The 7,332-nt window shown below is 35.7% G+C and overlaps 1 non-coding gene across 1 annotated transcript; it reads left to right on the top strand.

The window, feature by feature from the left end:
- The first annotated feature begins 4,315 nt into the window (after positions 1-4,315).
- Positions 4,316-4,419, top strand: LOC138811576 (U6 spliceosomal RNA). Its single transcript, XR_011367432.1, has one exon. It is a non-coding gene; the product is annotated as a U6 spliceosomal RNA (small nuclear RNA).
- Positions 4,420-7,332: the final 2,913 nt, after the last annotated feature.

The raw sequence follows: 7,332 nt of genomic DNA, 5'->3' as shown, positions 1-7,332 counted from the left end.
CCATTCTCATCTCTGAGTTTATTTATTTGGGTGTATTCTCTTATTTTTCTGATAAGATTTGCTAAGAGTCTGTCAATTTTGTTAATTTTTTCGAAGAACCAACTATTTGTTTTGTTGATTCTTTCTATAGTTGTATTTGGATTCTAATTCATTTAATTCTGATTTAATTTTAATTATTTCTTTTCATCTAATGGATTGGGGTTTATCTTGCTGCTCTTTTTCAAGAAGGCTCAGCTGTCTCATTAAATTGCTGGTTTCAGATTTCTCCAATTTGTTGATGTAAGAACTCAGACCTATAAACTTGCCCCTGAGTAGTGCCTTTGCTGTGTCCCAGATGAGCTGGTAATTTGTGTGCTCATTTTTGTTGAATATCATGAACATTAAATTTCCTTTCTAATCTCTTCTCTGACCCACTAGTGGTTCATCAGTGTGTTGTTCAGCCTCCATGTGTTACTGCACTTTCTTTGGTGGCTTTTTCTGTTGAGTTTTAATTTTATTCCCTTGTGGTCTGAGAGAATGCAAGGAATAACTTCAATGTTTCTAAATTTGCACAAGTTTGCCACCTAAAATGTGGTCTATTTTAGAAAATATTCCATTGTTGCTGAGAAGAACGTGTATTCTGATGCTGCTTGGTGAAATATTCAGTAGATGTCTGTTAAATCTAGTTGATCCATGCAGTTGTTTAGATTTGCGGTTTCTCTGATGAGGTTTTGCCAAGTTGATCTATCTAGTGAGGAAAGTGGTATGTTAAAGTCTCCAACAATTAATGTCTTTGTATTTATGTGGGATTTGAGGGAAAGTAGTGTTCCTTGCTTGAATTTGGGTGTTCAGTTGTTTGGCGAATAGATATTTAGAATTTTAATATCCTCCCGAAGGAGAGATACCTTAATTAGTATGTAGCGACCTGCTTTATCTCTTCTCACTAATTGTAATTTGAAGTCAATTTTATATGGTATTAGGATTGCAACTCCCGCCTGTTTATTGGGGCCATTTGCTTGGTAGATTTTGTTCCAGATTTTCACATTCAAAATGTGTTTGTTTTTATGGGAAGATGTGACTCCTGAAGGGAGCAGATAGAAGGATCTTGCTTTTTAATCTAACTAGACAATCTATGTTGCTTAATTGGAGAGTTAAGTCTGTTAACGTTGAGAGATAGGACTGAGAGGTATTTGGGAGTTCCTGCCATTTTATCCATCAGGTGCTATAATTGTATTCTACACATTTATTGATTAGTTACCAATTATTCTCAAATTTTAATATATTAAAATACTTTCTTTTTTTTCTTATTTTCTTGGCCACGAAATCAGCAACACCTCAGTCAACATTTCTCTCATAGAACTTTTCACATGGGTTGGTTAAATCTTGACCTGAGTTCCAGTCTTCTGAGAACTCACTCATCTGCTTAGGATTTGATGCTGGCTGTTGGAAAAGAGCTCAAGGAAGGATGTCATTTAAAGCCTTACAACTTTATTCTTTACCAGGGTATTCTCCTGCTGCTTTGGTTGCTGAGAGTGTGAACAAGAGCAAGCATTCCATGGGGAGCATGGAGACACCATATGAACTTTACTTACTGAGATTTCTGAGTGATTTGCTATCACATGTACTGTATTTTGCAAGTCGAATCTGTCAAAACTACCAGTTTTAAGAGATAGGAGGAGCGTTAAAAGAACTCTTAGAGACAAATACATCTTCAACCTATTTGGTTCCAAGCATTCCTTCTAATGCTTATTCAGCAGGTACTGAAACTTGTGTTGGCTGTATCTATGTGTCTTTCTCATGTGTGCATGTATACATGTGTATATGTATGTGTGTATTTGTGTGTATAACATACATGTGTACATACATAAGGGCAATTGCACACATATATGCATACTTAAATAGATGTACATATACATATATATGCATATATATATATATATATATACATATATATCAGGTGTTCAGTGGTTGATTTAATCTACAGTTTACAGCACATTGTCATTCTCACAAAATGTACATGATAAACTGCTCTGAGGATCTGTGCTCACTTCCCCCATTACCTTACTTTTCAACCCTGTGAACAACTTCAGCCTACTTTCCATAGGATACCTTTATTTTTGTTACTTACTGATAATAAAAGAAAAAGGATGTTTGTAAAAGAAAAAGATCTTTTAGGTCACTGGTTAAAGTATCTTATCCGTCCCAATGATTCCTATGAGACAAAATTTATAATAGTACTAAAAGTGAAAAGGAATTCCTAGATCTGTTGTTTTACCATTTAGAATGGCAAATAATAATTTCACGGCACTGTTATAACTCTTAAAGAATCCAAGGGTACCTGATGGTCCTTATCATGTTCCCACAAAACCAGTGGATTTTGAAGGATAATAGTAGACCAGCAGATATTCTAAGAAGCAGCCATGGAGCATGCAAGAGAAAGAGAGGAAATGATAGAGAGTGAAAGAGAGAGAGAAATATAATTCTTAAAGTGCATAACAGATGAACAAGAGCTGTATGAGAATATTCATACTGCTATCTTTAGACTTTACAGGTACATTTGAAAATATTTGATATATGATAACCCATCAACATAAAATATAAAGTGATTTTGAAAAAAATAAAGATTACTCAGAATAAATTATAAATGCAAAAACAATGTTCACAGAAGCAAACTCTCAGAGATATTTCATGACTTTTAAACGGACAAAGTGGCTGAAGTTAGTATAAATTTGGAAGTATGACAGTACATAAAAATATAAAAATATATTCATATATTTCATTATATAACCCAAAGCAGAAAGCAAATGTTGTTTAGATGAGTTTTTTTAAAATAGAGTTTCTCAGGTGCTGGGTCGGTGGCTCAGGGGTAGAGTGCTTGCCTTGCATGCATGAGGTCCTGGGTTTGATTCCTTAGCATCACATAAGGAGAAAAAGACAGAAGTGGTGCTGTGCCTCAAGTGGTAGCACTAACCTTGAGCTGAAGAGCTGAGGGACAGAATCCAGAACCCAGAGTCCAAGCCCCACAACCAACAAAAAAAAAAAAAAAAAAACTAAGCAAAACACATTCTTCACTTTTGTGGCCTCAACTCTGTAATACCACTGATTCAGCCTAGGGCTAAGATTTTCGGTGTGGACATTTATCAACACTCCTGATTCAGACTCTACTTGAGAAAATTTTTAATCAATATTGTGTTAATTTTGCTCTTTGTAAATTCACATGCACCTGTAAAAAATGGTTTGGCCATCCCAGTAACATTCTCAAAGTACCTCGTAATGACAACTTACAAAAATTTGTATTATATTATAACAAGGAAAAGAATGCTACAAATAAAGAAAAACAATAATTAAATATTAATGATTAATAAAATAAAAACCAAATACCAGTGTTTCCAATCTTTCAAGTGTACTACATATTAGATTTTACTATTTCTCATATTCCTGTACATTTAAAATTGGCTAAAATTATGATGTTCAACGAGTTTTATAGGCTATGAGAAGTCTTTAAAGTTGCCCTCTAAGATTACTACTTATGTCTCATCTCATAATTTATATATGGCTTATATCATCATTTGTTCCTCGCTAAAATATAAAGAAAGGAAGCCCTAAAGTTTTAACAGAAACTTTATAGTAAAAGTCTTAACTCTTTGCTCTGTTTCTTTACACAAAGACTTTGCAACTTCTCATTAGTAGCGTTTCTATAAACTCTGAAATGGACATACTTAGTACTATATGTCTGCTACCATAAATCTTAAATGCTTTATGGAAAAGTTTTTTGACCTGACAAAAAGTCTTAATTTTGGCATATATAAGCAAATTCCCAAAATTAAACATACTTAAAACATTAAATTGTTTGGAGGGAGGTCCAGACGTGAGTCCTGAACTCTGGGCCTGAGTACTATCCCTCAGCCCTTCAGCTCAAGGCTTGCACTCTAACACTTGAGCCACAACAGCACCATGTCCAGTTTTTTTCTGCTTATGTGGTGCTGAGGATTAGAACCCAGGGCCTCATGCAAGCAAGGCATGTGTTCTACCATTGATCCAGCTTCCCAACCCAAAAAATTAAAACTTTTAACAAACCTTAACACTTGCTGCAGTATTTATTATGACAGGTGACTTGTATAGAATAACTGAATTCCTCTTGCTACACATCTCTTGAACAACTAATATCCGGAATTAATTTGTTTTTGACATTATCAATCTTGACTTTATTCTTAAATATGTGCTTATGTAAGAAATATATGGTTCTAAAATTTCACGACAATATTTTTGAAATTACATATTGTTGAATTATCTAGTTTAAGAAAATCAATTCCACTTTATATATAAAAAATGTTCTGTGCTCAATTCGGCAGCACATACACTAAAATTGCAACAATACGCAAATTAGCATGGCCCTTGCGCAAGGATGACACACAAATTCGTGAAGCGGTCCATATTTTACAACAGATGCTGGAGGGGATGTGGCCAAAAGGGAACCCTAATGCATTCTTGGTGGGAGTGTAAACTTTTTCAACCACTTTGGAATGTAGTATGGAGGTTCCTCAAAAGACTCCACATAGATCTCCCCTATGTCCCAGCAATCCCGCTTTTGGGCACTTACCCAAATGTTTACAAACAAGACCACACTAAAGCTACCAGCACAACTATTTTTATTGCAGCACTATTTACTATAGCTAAGATATGGAACCAACCCAGATGCCCCTCAGTAGATGAATGGATCAAGAAAATGTGGTATATATACATTATGGAATTCTATGCCTCCATCAGAAAGAATGACATTGCCCAATTTGTTAGGAAATGGAAAGACTTGGAAAAAATTATATTATGCGAACTAAGCCAGGCCCAAAGAAACATATGTCCCATGGTTTCCCTTATTTGCAATATCTAATATATGTCTGAGTCAAGCAGAAAAGTTTAGATAAGTTGATGTTAGGGAAATGAACCCTAAGATATGTATTCACATGTTTATTTTTTCTTTCATGCGATTGTTTCTAACACATTTATAAGATTATTTCTTTGTTGCTTTGTATGCCCCTCCCCCACAGTATAACCTCTGCTTTCACTGTATTTTATGTCAGTATAATTTGTGGAGGGGAAGGGGAAAATCAAATCATTTAAATAGGGATACAGTAGGACCCATTGCAACAATGAGATGTACATGTCTTTATGTCGAAAATGAACTTTACAACTTTGGTGGGGGCGGGGGAGCAGGGAGGATTGGGGGGGCAGGAGGAAGATGGTAAGGGATGGGAAGGGGAAACAAAGAAGGAAGTCACAATGCTTGATAAGAAATGTACTCATTATCTTGCCTATGTAATTTTAACCTCTCTGTACAGTATTTTCACAAAAAAAAAAAAAAAAAAGATTACACATAGACCTCCCCTATGACCCAGCAATCCCACTTTTGGGCATTCACCCAAATGATCACAAACAAACAAGACGATAGTAAAACTACCAATACAACTATGTCTATTGCAACATTATTTACCATAGCTAAGATATAGAACCAACCCAGATGCCCCTCAGTAGATGAATGCATCAAGAAAATGGTGTGTGTGTGTGTGTGTGTGTGTGTGTGTGTGTGTGTGTGTGTGTGTGTGTGTGTGTGTGTGTGTGTTATGGGAATTCTATCGTCCATCAGAATGAATGGCATCACCCAATTTGTTACGAAATGGAAAAACTTGGAAAAAATTATATTAACTAAAGTAAGCCAAGTCCAAAGAATCATAGGTCCCATGGTATCTTTTATTAGCATTAAGTAAATATATGTCTGGGATAAGCAGAAATGGTAAAAAACTATGTGCATATGACTAGATAAGGTAATGTTAAGCTAAATGAGCTCCAAGATAGGAACACGAGTGTTTTTTTTTTCTTTCTTGCTGTTGTTTCTAACGTAATTATAACGTACAATGTGATTTTTTAATTTTTTATATGGTCCTTCCACACAACATATCCCCTGTTTTCACTGTATTTGATGTCGTTGCACCTGCGTCTTGTATATACACTTCTCTAATTTGTGGAGGGAAAGGGAAAAAACAAAATGCTGAAATAGAGATACAGGTTGACCCATTGTAACAATGAAATGCACAAGACACTATGTTGAAAAACGAACTTTACAATTTAGGCGGAGTTGGGAGGGGGGTGGTGAGGAGTGTAATTGTGGAGGTGGAAGGGAAGGGATGGTGGGGGAAAAACAAAGGGGAGGTAACAATGCTTGATAGGAAATGTACACAATACCTTGCTCATGTAACTGTAATTCCTCTGTACAATATTTTTACAATAAAAAAGTTTAAAAATGTTCTGAGATGGAAGAGTTTTTTCTATTATTTTACCCATATAATATCGTTAACAAAGAAATTAATGCAATACACTGACCTGAAGATATTTTGAATGAGTGTGTGTGTGTGTGTGTGTGTGTGTGTGTGTGTGTGTGTGTGTGTGTGTGTGTGTGTGCATATGCATGCTTGTGCATGTGCATACCTGATTGTTGGCGTGAGCAGAGTTTGAACTAAAGGCTTCAAGGACTTGTTAGGCCTTTCCTCTCTAGATTGGTCAGCTAATATATTAGCTACATCTCCATTCCTGGCCCTTTTCTAGTTCATTTAAATTTTTGAAAAATAATCTTATGGGTTTTTTTTTTTTTTGCCCTGATTGGCTTCCAACACTTATCCAGAGATCTCAAACTCCTAAGTAGATATGCCAAGTGGACAGGATTACAGGAGTGAAAACCAGCACATGGCTTTACGAATAATTTTAAAAGTAGAAGAAACTTTACTTCACAGAGACCTCTTTTATCATTTCCTACCTTTAAAGCATTTTGGAGTGATTACATGTTAATTTATTTCGTTTTGGGATTCTTACAAAACAGTAACTGATGGTATTTAAAAGTTTTAGTACTTTTTAGCCGGGTGCTGGTGGCTCACGCCTGTAATACTAGCTACTCAGGACGCTGAGATCTGAGGATTGCGGTTCAAAGCCAGCCCGGGCAGGAGAGACCGTGAGACTCCTATCTCCAATAAACCACCAGAAAACCAGAAGTGGCGCTGTAGCTTAAGTGATAGAACACTCGCCTTGAGCTGAAGACCTGAGGGACAGTGCCCAGGCCCAGAGTTCAATCCCCACAACCGACAAAAAAAAAAAAAAAAGTTTTAGTACTTTTTAAAAAGTATACTAGAACTGTGAAACAGAAGAAATTTGGCTCTCTTCGGACCTCAATTTACAATCTTAGTTTGTGCATGATAACCCAATATCACCAACACAGTCTGTGTTGAAGATAAAATGTGACAAAAAGCAATTACCATGGGCATAATTGTTATGTTATTATTTATTGGACAATATGAATATTGAATTGAG

This window comes from Dipodomys merriami, unplaced genomic scaffold (assembly GCF_024711535.1).
Source record: "Dipodomys merriami isolate MVZ:Mamm:240054 unplaced genomic scaffold, mDipMer1.0.p SCAF_536, whole genome shotgun sequence".
Classification (NCBI taxonomy): domain Eukaryota; kingdom Metazoa; phylum Chordata; class Mammalia; order Rodentia; family Heteromyidae; genus Dipodomys; species Dipodomys merriami.
This window is presented reverse-complemented; position numbering and strand designations above follow the sequence as displayed.